At 47.7% G+C, this 16,739-nt stretch overlaps 1 pseudogene; it reads left to right on the top strand.

Annotated features, from left to right (window-relative positions):
- Positions 1–252: 252 nt before the first annotated feature.
- Positions 253–16,739, top strand: part of LOC123115005 (wall-associated receptor kinase 3-like) — a 31,181-nt pseudogene continuing 14,694 nt past the window's right edge.

The raw sequence follows: 16,739 nt of genomic DNA, 5'->3' as shown, positions 1-16,739 counted from the left end.
ATGACGACGACGTTTACTTGTAACCTTTTCAAGAAGTATAAACATATACTCCCAAAATATATTGACTTGGTCTCATTTCCATCCATTCAAATAATTTGGATAGCTCTGCCTCCAGTAAAGTGGAGTAGTTTGTTTTTAAAAATAAAAATATATTCCCAAAATATCTGGACTCATTCCCATTTCCAACCAATCAAATAATATGGATATATGGCTCTCAGCTATTAATGTGGAGGGATGCAGAAGCCCGTCTGCACCACTCAAACAGACGCTAGCTGGCTAATGGTGCTTTCAACCGATGGCACACCACACGACCATCGTATTCTCGGCGGCAGCGGCGCTGCTGCTGCTGCTGCTACCGCCGTGTGCCGGAGCAGCAGCTGCACCGGTGCCGGTGATAGGGATGCCGGGCTGCGAGACCAGGTGCGGCGACATGGTCGTGCCGTATCCGTTCGGCATGGGCCCGTCCTACTGCTACCTGCCGGGGTTTAACCTCACTTGCGATTGGTTAAGCGACCCACCGCGGCTCCTCCTCGGCGACGGCACCCTCCAGGTCGCCGAAGACATCGGCTACCCCAGCGATGCCACGCTAGCCGTCGTCTACGCCGGCAACATCCCGACCGACGGCAACGGGCAAGGCAGGCTCGGCGGTGGCCTCGGCGATGGTGGGCCGTACGCGCTGCCGCCGGCCGGGAACCAGCTCGTCCTCGTGGGCTGCAACGTGCGGGCCACGCTGAGGAGCGGCAACCTCACAATGAGCAGCTGCTCCTCCTTCTGCCACGACGGGCGCACATCCTACATGAAGTCTGGTAAGAGCAGCATGCTCTGCTCCGGCATGGGCTGCTGCCAGGCGCCCATCGTCGTCAACCGCGAGGTGGCCGCCGGAGGAAAGCTCGTCCCCATCACGTCCTACGACGTGGAGATCGAGTGCTTTGGGCGGAACCGCAGCGACGGCCAGCGGTGGCCTGCACGCGTCTTCGTCGCCAAGAAAGGCTGGATCACGACATGGAGCGCCTCTAAACAACTGTCGTCGGACCCGCAAGCCGCCGCGGACATGGAAGTTCCCCTTTGGCTCAACTGGGAGGTCATCGATGGCGATGCCGACGACACAGGTCAGCTGCAGAGGTCGAAGGAGTGTCCTAAGGACGCGGCACGTAGAATCTGCAAGAGCAACCACACGCGCTGCACAAGAGGTGACAGAGGCGGCTACTTGTGCTCCTGTAAGCAAGGTTACCAGGGCAATGCCTACATCACCAACGGATGCCAAGGTTAATTCGATCCTTCCTTTATTTCCCGCTAGCGTATACTAGTACTGATATACTATACTAATAGGATAATCCTATACACATGGACGAATATGGGCATCTCAACTCTAATTAATCTCTGTTGAGTAGGGGTGCAAGCGGATCGGATGCGGATCGGATAGTGCTCTTACCACTTCCATTTCCATATTTTCAAAACGAATACGAATCCGAATACGGATGTTATTGTATACAGATGCGGCTCGGATATTATTCGAAAACGGATACGTATCGGTTATTTTCTTGATTCGGAACGGATACGAATAATATCAACATATTGCTTAAGTATATTAGTCGATAGCTGTGTGACCTGAAATAATCAACTTGTGACATACAATAAGTCAATGATAAATAGGTTTATGAATAAATACTGTTGTAATGCATAATAATTTATAAGTTTAATCATATAAAGAGTAAAATTTGACCACTTATTTAGCTTTTATGTTGGATAATTGGAATATCGGGTTCAAAATTTTGAAAATTACCTCTCATAATCTTATTCGGATATGGATATATCCACTTTCATATCCATATTTGTGTTAAAATCTCCTACCATATTTTATTTTTTATTTGTTTAATAAATTCGGATACGGATAATTTCCATTTCCATTTTGGTTCGGATGCGGATGTTTTGCATACGAATAGGCATTTTCTCGAATACGAATATCGGATATTTCGGATTATCCGCTACCAGTTTCCACCCCTACTGTTGAGTCAACCTCGGTCTTTCGGTTGCATGCATGCGGCAGCAACAGCAATAGCTTCTTTGGCGTGCAAGGACTAAGTAATTTCCTAGTAGTTGCAAGGAAGTTGACTAGAAGTAGACTGGAGATGTACATGCAACTACGTGGTAGTTTTCTAGTTTAGATAGGAAGGTGTTGTGCACTTACGTCGTGCTTGTCTCGCAAGTGCCCTTCCAAGTCCTATAAAAGGACCCCTAGTCCCTCATATGTAAATCAACTCAAGTCATTTTTAGCTTCAGTACAAGCAGTAGAAGTGAGCTCCACTCTTACTAGTGCGTCAGTGTGTGTGTGAAGCCTTGAGTTCACGTCCTCCTCTGCTAGTATAGCTAGCTTGCACTGGCTGTAGTATAGGCCGTGTATCCTTTCCCTGGTTGATCCTCGGGAAACTAGCTAGTCCATAATTTTGGGCTAACAATTGGTATCAGAGACTCAGGTTATGCCGAAGCATATGCCGAAAAGAGGTGTCACCGACGACGGTTCCAAAACCGCCGAGCAGAGCTCGGCTGAGGAGACCCGTGCGACGGACGCGCTCGCGCTGCGAGGCAGGGCGGGAGGTGAGCTGGGTGCGCCACGCTCCGTGCGAGACGTGAGCATGTCCAGTGCCTCCTTCCCTCTCCTCACGCGGACCAAGTACCCCAGTTGGTCCGTCCTGATGAAAGTGTCACGTCCAATATGCGACCCTATCCTAAAGGAACTCGAAGGTCCCACCAAGGATAGAAGCGCATATTGGAGACGCTTTTGCAAGGTGGATATCATTACATCGTACCATTACATAATAATTGTGGATACATACAAGAGGCATACAATGTCACACGAATACAACATCATCATACATAAGAGCCACATCCGACTACAGATGAAACACAAACAGAAATTCCAACGACATCCACCCTGCTAGCCCAGGATGCCGACCTGGAACCTATCTCCTGATCGAAGAAGAAGAAGAAGAAGAACTCCAAACAATAACATCGCTCTCGCGTCATGATCATCGCATAACCTTTACCAGCAACTGTTGTTGTAGTAATCTGTGAGCCAGGAGGACTCAGCAATCCCATTACCATGGGTATCAAGACTAGCAAAGCTTAATGGGTAAGGAAAGGATAAGTGGTGAGGTTGCAGCAGCGACTAAGCATATATGGTGGCTAACATACGCAAATAAGAGCGAGAAGAGAAGAAATGCAACGGTCGAGAAGCTAGAAGTGATCAAGAAGTGATCCTGAAACTACTTACGTTCATACATAACCCAAATCATGTTCACCTCCCGGACTTCGCCGAGAAGAGACCATCACGGCTACACACGCGGTTGATGCATTTTAATTTGAATCTGGTGTCAAGTTCTCTACAACCGGACATTAACAAATTCCCATCTGTCACATAACTGCGGGCATGGCTTTCGAAAGTTTATAACCTGCAGGGGTGTCCCAACTTAGCCCATTATAAGCTCTCACAATCAACGAAGGATATTCCTTCTCCCGGGAAGACCCGATCAGTCTCGGAATCCCGGTTACAAGACATTTCGACAATGGTAAAACAAGACCAGCATGACCACTCGACTGTGCCGACAAATTCTGATAGGAGCTGCACATATCTCGTTCTTAGGGCACAACGGATGAGCAATCCGTAAACCTAAAACCAGACCTCAAGTTTCCCTGAGGGGGCGCCGCAAAGGGCTCTAGTTTGGACCAACACTCAGAGGAGCACTGACCCGGGGGTTTAAAATAAAGATGACCCTCGGATTTGCAACCCCAAGGGGAAGTTATAGGTTGTTAGGAAAATGTAAAACCAAAGTTGGGCCTTGCTGGAGGAGTTTTATTCAAAGCGAACTGTCAAGGGGTCCCCATACACCCGGCCGCGTAAGGAACGCAAAATCAAGGAACATAACACCGGTATGACGGAAACTAAGGCGGCAAGAGTGGAACAAAACACCAGGCATAGGTCCGAGCCTTCCACCCTTTACCAAGTATATAGATGCATTAAATAAAAAAGAGATATTGTGATATCCCAACATAATCCTGTCCATCATGGAGCAATCTTGGACTTCACCTGCAACTAACAAGGCTATAAGAGGGGCTGAGCAAAGCGGTAACATAGCCAAGCAACAGTTTGCTAGGAAGAGTGGAAAAGGTTAGAGGACGACATGGCAATTTGGGAGGCTTGATAAACAAGTGATAGGTAACGCAGCATAGCGATAGAACAAAGCAACTAGCATAGCAATGATAGTAGTGAGGCCTGAAATCCCGCAAGGAAGAAGAACGAGTCCATGAAGAAGACGAATGGGCGAAGATGAACCAAGCTTAGACGAACGAATCCTCACGATCGCAACAAAATAAGAACTATCGAGAAGAAGCACAACCGGAAAGGAGCAAACCACATGGTAAACACACAACACATAAACATGACAAGATGCTCAACCGAGCATGATGCATGACAAAGGCTATATGATGCTACTCATGGTAAGAGATGATGCATACAAGAGCAACACATCAAAGCAAGTTTAAATGAGGCCGGAAACAACATATAACAAATCCGGTAAGTCCTCATATGCAAATTTCGAAATTGGTCCAGATCTGAATAAACCTTATGTTTAAGTTATTAAAAATCAAGTTAAAATGCACAAAGATGATCTACATGAAATTTCAGTCAAGTTACATATAAAGTTCATTTAGTTCGGAGCTACGACCTAGAAGATATGAGCAAAACAAGTTAAACATGGCATTGATGCAAAATGCATTCAAACATCAAGCAAACACTCTCAAAACAAAGATTCAACATGATAATATGGAACTACATGCAAAATCAAGCAAGTTTCATATAGAGCATGCTCAAAACGGAGCAATGGTGCAACACATACACTCCAAACAAGTATAACCACAATCTGTCCAAAACAGCAAGTAGGCACTTTGCAAACATCAAAACAACATTGCTACAGGAATCAAATGAGCACAAACTTGACATGCACTTCATGTACAGATAACATACTTCAAATATCATTAAGGTTCAGGTTCATAGGCATCAAGATTAAACCAATATGATCAATGAAAAATGCAACTTTATAACACAGCAGCATACGCATGAGCAGAGTTAATATGATGGCAACTTGAGAGCAAGAAAGAGACAAGCTACAATAAGTAAATATAGCAACCAAGGGAATGGAATCAAAGCACACATAACAAAGAGAAAATAACATCATGACATCATATACAAAAGGCTCATGGATTAGTAGGAACCAACATGACAAAATTGAATGTTGAAACAATTTCAGCAAGTGTAAAACAGCAACCTTATGATAGCATGTTTGCAAGCATGGAACAGAGGCATATGACATCCAAAATTAGCAAGCATGGCATGTGAAATAGTAATCATAACATACTTCAAAACATATAATTGGAGCATCTTCAGAAGAGGCATGTATCACTCAAAAACAAGCTCACAACAAGGCATCATGAAGTTAACAGGAATTTGGAACATTATATAAGCATGTTCATGGCAATGAAAACGTATGTTACATGACATATATAGGGCATAAAGAGGCATGGCATGATAGAACATAGCATATACAATAAAACATATCAACTAAGCATCTCCAGATTATGCATGGATTAATTGGTAGCATCATAAGGTTGTGTGCAAACATGGCAACATGATATAGCAGTTTCAACATTGACAGAAAGTTAACAGCAAGTGACCCACTTCACAAGCTTGATGCACTCACTACATGGCATATAAAAATACATGGATTGCACCCCTGTAAATATGGTATAAACATGCTCCTAAAACATGTAGACATCATGCCCATAGGATGCACACACAAAATGCAACAAAAATGACAAATCAGCAAGTTACAGCAGTTTTTAGTAGTTAACAGCAACATGCACCTTTGCAACAGGGATTAATATGTCAAGATGCACCCTAACATGAATGCAAATCACACAAACATTTATAGCATGAAGAGCATCACATGTGCATATCAAGATCATCATCATAGCGTCAACAGGGACAAAGTTGTGGCACTCACAAGATGCACAAATCATGTTATCAATCGGCAGATTTCAGCAGATTATATCCTATAGCAGTTTTGCAATGAAGATTAAGGCATCAAGATGAATCCTCACAAGCATACCACAATACACTAACATGAAGAGCATCAGAAGATAAACGTTCACATATCAAGATCATAACATTCGGGAACTCATACACAAAGTAACAACCACTCAAACATGCTAACATAATGCAGATCCTTGGAGACTTGGCCGAAATCGCAGACAACAAAAGTGAGCGCATGATACTATCCTACGCCCAGGGCATCGGATAGAGAAATGGGGCAGGCTGGGGGATTCTCACCTAGCGGGCCGAGGCCCAGGGCAGTGGAGAGGGCTGGCGTCGTTGTGGGTCGGCTGCGCGTGTCGGATAGAGCAACAACGATGGAGGCCGCGACGGTGAGGAAGTCCGGCGGGCGCGGCGCGAGGGATTCCGGCGACGGGCGCGGCGGAGCTCGATGGGAACGGATAGATCCAGGCGTGGGGATCCCGGATCCGGTGAAGGTAGAGGCCGAGGAGGCCGGCAACAAGCTCGGTGATGGCGGCCTGGCTAACTCCAGCGACGGGGCCGGCGACCCTGTGCGAGAGAGAGACGGGGTCACGAAGAGAGAGGTGGAAGCCGGACGGGGGCGGCGCGCGGCTCACCAGCGAGTCCGACGAGGGAGGCGGGGCATGGACGTCGAGCTCGCGGCGAGGTGGTCACTAGCAGTGCCTCCGGCGAGCCGGCGACGGATGGCGCGGGACGGGAAGGAGTTGGGCGAGCGGTGCGGGCAAATGGGCTCACGCGGGCCCGATTCGGGTCCAGCGGGCCGCGGTGGCACGCAGGACGGGCGTTGGAAAGGTGGCAGGCGGGGATAGGTTGAGGAAGGCGGCGGTGCTGAGGTGACGGGCCACGATTGGCCGGAGTGAGGTGGCTGGGAAGGGAGGACATGTCTAGCCGTCGGTGGGGAATTTGTCCGGCGGCGGGGAGAGGTTTGGACTAGCGTTAGGGTCGAATTTGATCCAAAAATTGAGGGGGGGGGGGGTGTTTATATAGGTATAGGGGGCTAGGAGAGTCCAAATGAGATGCGGTTTTCGCCCACACGATCGTGATCGAATGGCGGAGAGCATGGAGGGGTGTTAGATGGGCTAGGTGGGTTAGGTGCTGGGTTGCAAGAGAAAAAGGGGTTTCGGTTAACCGTTGGGGCATCAAACGACCTCCAAATGGAACGAAATTTGACGGGCGGTCTACCAGTGATATACCAAGGCCACTCGGCAAATCTCGGCCCATTCTGAGAACGTTTTTTGGCAGCTCACAAAACAAAAACTGGGAGGTGCCGCGGGCGCGTGCGAGTGTGTCTGTGCTCAGAACGGACAGAGGAGAGAACTGGGAGGATCCGGACGGATGCAAGTTTTGAAAAACATGCAGAAGAAACGCAGATGATGACATGGCAAAATGCAACACGCAAGCAAATGACATGGCAACGACGGCGAATAACTGGAAGACACCTGGCACATCGTATTCAGGGTGTTACATAAAGTCATCATGGAGGCGCGGCATATGTGGAAAGCCATGGAAACCGGCGATGTCGAGTACGAGGAGGACCGGCTGGCGATGGAGGTGATCTTGCACTCTGTCCCAGCGGAGATGGTGCTCACCCTTGGTGCCAAGAAGATGGCAAAGGAAGCATGGGACACCATCAAGACTCTGCGCATCGGCGTGGAGCGCGTACGGGATTCGAAGGCCCAGACCTTGCACCTCGAGTACGAGGAGATCCGGTTCAAGGCCGCTGAACAAGTCAACGGCTTCACCTTGCGGCTACAAGGTCTCGTCACCGAGTTCGCAACGCTCGGAGATCCCATGGACAAAAAGATGGTAATTCTCAAGTTTCTCCGTGTCGTTCCCAGGCAGTACAAGGAACTGGCCTGATCCATCGAGAGCTTGGTGGATCTCTCCACCATGACGATCGAGGAGCTGGTAGGGCAACTCAAGGTCGTCGAGGAGCACGGAGACGAAGCCAACAACCACGCCGGCAGTGAACTACTGCTCTCCTGGGAGCAGTGGGACGCACGCCTTCAGCAGTGCGGCCACGACGGCTCTTCCGGCAGTGGGGGAGGCGTCCCCACGGGAAGTAGATGTCGCGACAGAGGCAGAGGTTACATTCAGAGCAGTGCCGGCAACCGTGATCGCAAGCCAAGCCAGGCAGGGCAAGGCGCTGGCAACGGTGGCAAGTGTCTCTACTGTAACATGTCGGGTCACTAGATCCGGGATTGCCACAGGAGGAAAGCCGACGAGGTAGCCGCAGCAACAACAAACCTCGTCCAGGATGACGTGGACGGCGGGCCGGCAATGATGCTGGCAAGAGTCGAGCCCGTGTAGGAGAGCACAACGTCTCTCGTGACCACGGCCTCGACAACCACCCATTCCGTGCAGGAGGCACGGAACTCATCCACGGGAACCGTCACTCCAGTGATAGGCCACACCACGACAACAACGTTCTCGGGTCTGTTCGACTGGGAGGCGATGAAGGCTCGGGTGTGGGGGAGCCACACCCCGGTGACGATGTCCCCAAATACCACGGGACCCGACAAGGTCGCGCAAGTTGGCGCGACAATGACGCATATGGAGGACCATGCTCTGACCATGATGCTGGCGACCATCGACTCCATGCAGGAGCGCACGGATACTCAGGTCAGCCACACCCCGACAACAAAGTTTTCGAGATCCACCATGTTGATGGGAGATGGCTCCCTGACAACGGAGTGTGTGTGTGGCTACGTCTTCCTCAACGAGGAGAGAGCCGTGACCACACCCACGCTTGCAGGAGGCAAGCAAAGTGAGGGTTGGTTCCTCGACACCGGTGCCATGAACCACATGACTGGTTCGGTCGACGTGTTCGTGGAGGTGGACCGCTCAATCACCGCGAAGGTACGGTTCATGGACGGATCTGTGGTGGAGATCCCACGGGCGCGGGACCGTCATCTTCGCCGACAAAGGAGGTGATCATAGGGCGTTCACGGACGTCTACTTCATCCCGACGCTCAAGAGCACCGTCGTGAGTGTTGGACAGCTCGACGAGGGCTGGTTCGACATCAGCATCTAGCGCGGTGTTCTCACCGTGCGCGACCAGTAGAAGAGGCTGCTCATCGAGGTAACCCGCTTGCCAAACCGCCTCTACAAGCTCTTCTTTCGACCCGTGCATCCTGTGTGCCTTGCCGTGGGCCATGTCTCCGACGCGTGGCGTTGGCATGCCCAGCTAGGACACCAGCACTTCGACGGGTTGCGGAAGATGGCGCGAGGCAACCTCATTTGTGGGCTACCTCACATCGAGCATGTCGACGAGCTGTGCGATGTGTGTCTTTCTATGAAGTAGCGGTGCCTGCCCTTTCCCGAGAAGGCACGGTATCGGGCGCAGAAACCCTTGGATCTGGTGTTGGAAATATGCCCTAGAGGCAATAATAAAAGCATTACTATTATATTTCTTTGTTCATGATAATTGTCTTTATTCATGCTATAACTGTATTATCCGGAAATCGTAATACACGTGTGAATACATAGACCATAATATGTCCCTAGTAAGCCTCTAGTTGACTAGCTCGTTGATCAACAGATAGTCATGATTTCCTGGCTATGGACATTGGATGTCATTGATAACGGGATCACATCATTAGGAGAATGATGTGATGGACAAGACCCAATCCTAAGCATAGTACAAAGATCGTGTAGTTCGTTTGCTAGAGCTTTTCCAATGTCAAGTATCTCTTCCTTTGACCATGAGAGCGTGTAACTCCTGGATACCGTAGGAGTGCTTTGGGTGTATCAAACGTCACAACGTAACTGGGTGACTATAAAGGTGCATTACAGGTATCTCCGAAAGTATCTATTGTTTTATGCGGATCGAAAGTGGGATTTGTCACTCCGGATAACGGAGAGGTATCACTGGGCCCACTCGGTAATGCATCATCATTATGAGCTCAAAGTGACCAAGTGTCTGGTCACGGGATCATGCATTGCAGTACGAGTAAAGTGACTTGCCGGTAACGAGATTGAACAAGGTATTGGGATACCGACGATCGAGTCTCGGGCAAGTAACAAACCGATTGACAAAGGGAATTGCATACGGGGTTGATTAAATCCTCGACATCGTGGTTCATCCGATGAGATCATCGTGGAGCATGTGGGAGCCAACATGGGTATCCAGATCCCGCTGTTGGTTATTGACCGGAGAGCGATCTCGGTCATGTCTACATGTCTCCCGAACCCGTAGGGTCTACACACTTAAGGTTCAGTGACGCTAGGGTTGTAGGGATATGTATATGTAGTAACCCGAATGTTGTTCGGAGTCCCGTATGAGATCTCGGACGTCGCGAGGAGTTCCGGAATGGTCCGGAGGTAAAGATTTATATATGGGAAGTCCTGTTTCGGGCGTCGGGACAAGTTTCGGGGTTATCGGTATTGTACCGGGACCACCGAAAGGGTCCCGGGGGTCCACCGGGTGGGTCCACCTGTCCCGGGGGCCACATGGGCTGTAGGGGGTGCGCCTTGGCCTACATGGGCCAAGGGCACAAGCCCCAAGAGGCCCATGCGCCAAGAGAAGAAAAAAAGGGGAGAGTCCTAAAGGGGGAAGGCACCTCCGAGGTGCCTTGGGGAGGATGGACTCCTCCCCCCCCCCTTGGCCGCACCCTTACTTGGAGGAAGGGGCAAGGCTGCGCCCTTCCCCTCTCCCTTGGCCCTATATATAGTGGGGAAAAGGAGGAGCAATGACCCCAGGCCTTTGGTTGCCTCCTTCTCCCTCTCCAACACCTCCTCCTCCTCCATAGTGCTTGGCGTAGCCCTGCCGGAGTACTGCAGCTCCATCAACACCACGCCGTCGTGCTGCTGCTGGTGCCATCTCCCTCAACCTCTCCTTCCCCCTTGCTAGATCAAGAAGGAGGAGACGTGGCTGTTCCGTACGTGTGTTGAACGCGGAGGCACCGTCCGTTCGGTGCTAAGATCATCGATGATTTGAATCACGTCGTGTTCGACTACATCATCCCCGTTCCTTGAACGCTTCCGCTCGTGATCTACAAGGTACGTAGATTCATCTAATCACTTGTTGCTAGATGAACTCCTAGATGGATCTTGGTGAAACCGTAGGAAAATTTTTGTTTTCTGCAACGTTCCCCAACAGTGGTATCAGAGCTAGGTCTATGCGTAGTTCTCTTGCACGAGTAGAACACAAAGTAGTTGTGGGCGTTGATTTTGTTCAATATGCTTGCTGTTACTAGTCTTATCTTGATTCGGCGGCATCATGGGATGAAGCGGCCCGGACCGACCTTACACGTACTCTTACGTGAGACAGGTTCCACCGACTGACATGCACTAGTTGCATAAGGTGGCCAGCGGGTGTCTGTCTCTCCTACTTTAGTCGGATCGGATTCGATGAAAAGGGTCCTTATGAAGGGTAAATAGCAATTGGCATATCACGTTGTGGTCTTTGCGTAGGTAAGAAACGTTCTTGCTAGAAACCCATGGTAGCCACGTAAAACTTGCAACAACAATTAGAGAACGTCTAACTTGTTTTTGCAGCAAGTGCTTTGTGATATGATATGGCCAAAGTTCTGATGAATGATGAATGATCTATATGTCATGTATGAGATGTTCATGCTATTGTAATAGGAATCACGACTTGCATGTCGATGAGTATGACAACCGGGAGGAGCCATAGGAGTTGTCTTTATTTTTGTATGACCTGCGTGTCATTGAAGAACGCCATGTAAACTACTTTACTTTATTACTAAACGCGTTAGTCATAGAAGTAGAAGTAGTCGTTGGCGTGACAACTTCATGAAGACACGATGATGGAGATCATGATGATGGAGATCATGGTGTCATGCCGGTGACAAGATGATCATGGAGCCCCGAAGATGAAGATCAAAGGAGCTATATGATATTGGCCATATCATGTCACTACTTTATATAATTGCATGTGATGTTTATTATGTTTCATGCATCTTGTTTACTTAGGACGACGGTAGTAAATAAGATGATCCCTTACAAAATTTCAAGAGGTGTTCTCCCCTAACTGTGCACCGTTGCTACAGTTCGTCGTTTCGAAGCACCACGTGTTAATCGGGTGTGATAGATTCTTACGTTCACATACAACGGGTGTAAGACAATTTTACACAGCGAAAACACTTAGGGTTAACTTGACGAGCCTAGCATGTGAAGACATGGCCTCGGAACACAGAGACCGAAAGGTCGAACACGAGTCGTATGGAAGATACGATCAACATGAAGATGTTCACCGGCGATGACTAGTCCGTCTCACGTGTTAATCGGACATGGCCTAGTCGACTCGGATCATGGAACACTTAGATGACTAGAGGGATGTCTAATCTGAGTGGGAGTTCATTAATAATTTGATTAGATAAACTTAATTATCATGAACTTAGTCTAAAATCTTTACAATATGTCTTGTAGATCAAATGGCCAACGTTGTATTTAATTTCAACGCGTTCCTAGAGAAAACCAAGCTGAAAGACGATGGCAGCAACTATACGGACTGGGTCCGGAACCTGAGGATCATCCTCATAGCTGCCAAGAAAGATTATATCCTACAAGCACCGCTAGGTGATCCACCCGTCCCACAGAACCAAGACGCTATGAACGCTTGGCAGACACGTACTGATGACTACTCCCTCGTTCAGTGCGGCATGCTTTACAGCTTAGAGCCGGGGCTCCAAAAGCGTTTTGAGAGACATGGAGCATATGAGATGTTCGAAGAGCTAAAAATGGTTTTTCAAGCTCATGCCCGGATCGAGAGATATGAAGTCTCCGATAAGTTCTTCAACTGTAAGATGGAGGAAAATAGTTCTGTCAGTGAGCACATACTCACTATGTCTGGGTTTCATAACCGCTTGACTCAGCTGGGAGTTAATCTCCCGGATGACACGGTCATTGGCAGAATCCTATAGTCGCTTCCACCAAGCTACAAGAGCTTTGTGATGAACTTCAATATGCAGGGGATGGTAAAGACCATTCCTGAAGTATTTGCAATGCTGAAATCAGCAGAGGTAGAAGTCAAGAAGGAACATCAAGTGTTGATGATGAATAAAACCACTAAGTTCAAGAAGGGCAAGGGTAAAAAGAACTTCAAGAAGGACGGCAAGGAAGTTGCTGCGCCCGGCAAGCAAGCTGTCGGGAAGAAGTCAAAGAATGGACCCAAGCCTGAGACAGAGTGCTTTTATTGCAAAGGGAAGGGTCACTGGAAGCGGAACTGCCCCAAATACTTAGCGGACAAGAAGGCCGGCAACACCAAAGGTATATTTGATATACATGTAATTGATGTGTACCTTACCAGTACTCGTAGTAACTCCTGGGTATTTGATACCGGTGCCGTTGCTCATATTTGTAACTCACCGCAGGAGCTGCGGAATAAATGAAAACTGGAGAGGGACGAGGTGACGATGCGCGTCGGGAATGGTTCCAAGGTCGATGTGATCGCCATCGGCACGCTCTACATTTACCTACGGGATTAGTTATAAACCTCAATAATTGTTATTTAGTGCCAAGTTTGAGCATGAACATTGTATCAGGATCTCGTTTAATACGAGATGGCTACTCATTTAAATCTGAGAATAATGGTTGTTCTATTTATATGAGAGATATGTTTTATGGTCATGCTCCGATAGTCAATGGTTTATTCTTAATGAATCTCGAGCGTATTACTACACATGTTCATAGTGTGAGTACCAAAAGATGTAAAGTTGATAACGATAGTCCCACATACTTGTGGCACTGCCGCCTTGGTCACATAGGTGTCAAACGCATGAAGAAGCTCCATGCAGATGGACTTTTAGAGTCTCTTGATTATGAATCATTTGACACGTGCGAACCATGCCTCATGGGAAAAATGACCAAGACTCCGTTCTCAGGAACAATGGAGCGAGCAACCAACTTATTGGAAATCATACATACTGATGTGTGCGGTCCAATGAGTGTTGAGGCTCGCGGTGGCTATCGTTATGTTCTCACCCTCACTGATGACTTGAGTAGATATGGGTATGTCTACTTAATGAAACACAAGTCTGAAACCTTTGAAAAGTTCAAGGAATTTCAGAGTGAGGTTGAAAATCAACGTGACAGGAAAATCAAGTTTCTACGATCAGATCGTGGAGGAGAATACTTGAGTCACGAATTTGGCACACACTTAAGAAAATGTGGAATAGTTTCACAACTCACGCCGCCTGGAACACCTCAGCGTAATGGTGTGTCCGAACGTCGTAATCGCACTCTATTAGATATGGTGCGATCTATGATGTCTCTTACCGATTTACCGCTATCCTTTTGGGGCTATGCTTTAGAGACTGCCGCATTCACTTTAAATAGGGCTCCGTCGAAATCCGTTGAGACGACACCGTATGAATTATGGTTTGGGAAGAAACCTAAGCTGTCGTTTCTAAAAGTTTGGGGATGCGATGCTTATGTCAAGAAACTTCAACCTGAAAAGCTCGAACCCAAGTCGGAAAAATGCGTCTTCATAGGATACCCTAAAGAAACTTATGGGTATACCTTCTACCTCAGATCCGAAGGCAAGATCTTTGTTGCCAGGAATGGATCCTTTCTGGAGAAAGAGTTTCTCTCGAAAGAAGTAAGTGGGAGGAAAGTAGAACTTGATGAAGTATTGCCTCTTGAACCGGAAATGGCGCAACTCAAGAAAATGTTCCTGAGGTGCCTGCACCAGCTAGAGAGGAAGTTAATGATAATGATCAAGATACTTCTGATCAAGCTCCTACTGAAATTCGAAGGTCCACAAGGACACGTTCCGCACCAGAATGGTACGACAATCCTGTCTTGGAAATCATGTTGTTGGACAACAGTGAACCTTCGAACTATGAAGAAGCGATGGCGGGCCCGGATTCCGACAAATGGCTAGAAGCCATGAAATCCGAGATAGGATCCATGTATGAAAACGAAGTATGGACTTTGACTGACTTGCCCGTTGAACGGCGAGCCATAGAAAATAAATGGATCTTTAAGAAGAAGACAGACGTGGATGGTAATGTGACCATCTATAAAGCTCGGCTTGTCGCTAAGGGTTATCGACAAGTTCAAGGGGTTGACTACGATGAGACTTTCTCACCGGTAGCGAAGCTGAAGTCCGTCCGAATCATGTTAGCAATTGCCGCATTCTACGATTATGAGATATGGCAAATGGACGTCAAAACGGCATTCCTTAATGGTTTCCTTAAGGAAGAATTGTATATGATGCAGCCGGAAGGTTTTGTCGATCCTAAGAATGCTAACAAGGTGTGCAAGCTCCAACGCTCGATTTATGGGCTGGTGCAAGCATCTCAGAGTTGGAACATTCGTTTTGATGAGATGATCAAAGCGTTTGGGTTTACGCAGACTTATGGAGAAGCCTGCGTTTACAAGAAAGTGAGTGGGAGCTCTGTAGCATTTCTCATACTATATGTAGATGACATACTTTTGATGGGAAATGATATAGAACTTTTGGACAGCATTAAGGCCTACTTGAATAAGAGTTTTTCAATGAAGGACCTTGGAGAAGCTGCTTATATATTAGGCATCAAGATCTATAGGGATAGATCGAGACACCTCATAGGTCTTTCACAAAGCACATATCTTTATAAGATTTTGAAGAAGTTCAAAATGGATCAGTCCAAGAAAGGGTTCTTGCCTGTTTTGCAAGGTGTGAAATTGAGCTCAGCTCAATGTCCGACCACGGCAGAAGATATGGAAGAGATGAGCGTCATCCCCTATGCATCAGCCATAGGTTCTATTATGTATGCGATGCTGTGTACCAGACCTGATGTAAACCTTGCCGTATGTTTGGTAGGAAGGTATCAAAGTAATCCCGGCAAGGAACACTGGACAGCGGATCCTGAAGTACCTAAAAAGGACTAAGGAAATGTTTCTCGTTTATGGAGGTGACGAAGAGCTCGTCGTAAAGGGTTACGTCGACGCTAGCTTCGACACAGATCTGGATGACTCTAAGTCACAAACCGGATACGTGTATATGTTGAATGGTGGAGCAGTGAGCTGGTGCAGCTGCAAACAGAGCGTCGTGGCGGGATCTACATGTGAAGCGGAGTACATGGCAGCCTCGGAGGCAGCACATGAAGTAATATGGGTGAAGGAGTTCATCGCCGACCTAGGAGTCATACCCAATGCGTCGGGGCCAATCAAACTCTTTTGTGACAACACTGGAGCTATTGCACTTGCCAAGGAGCCCAGGTTTCACAAGAAGACAAGGCACATCAAGCGTCGCTTCAACTCCATTCGTGAAAATGTTCAAGATGGAGACATAGAGATTTGTAAAGTACATACGGACCTGAATATAGCAGATCCGTTGACTAAACCTCTCCCTAGGGCAAAACATGATCAACACCAGAATTCCATGGGTGTTCGATTCATCACAATGTAACTAGATTATTGACTCTAGTGCAAGTGGGAGACTGTTGGAAATATGCCCTAGAGGCAATAATAAAAGCATTATTATTATATTTCTTTGTTCATGATAATTGTCTTTATTCATGCTATAATTGTATTATCCGGAAATCGTAATACATGTGTGAATAACAGACACCAACATGTCCCTAGTAAGCCTCTAGTTGACTAGCTCGTTGATCAATAGATAGTCATGGTTTCCTGGCTATGGACATTGGATGTCATTGAT

Source organism: Triticum aestivum, chromosome 5B, assembly GCF_018294505.1.
Source record: "Triticum aestivum cultivar Chinese Spring chromosome 5B, IWGSC CS RefSeq v2.1, whole genome shotgun sequence".
NCBI lineage: Eukaryota > Viridiplantae > Streptophyta > Magnoliopsida > Poales > Poaceae > Triticum > Triticum aestivum.
This window is presented reverse-complemented; position numbering and strand designations above follow the sequence as displayed.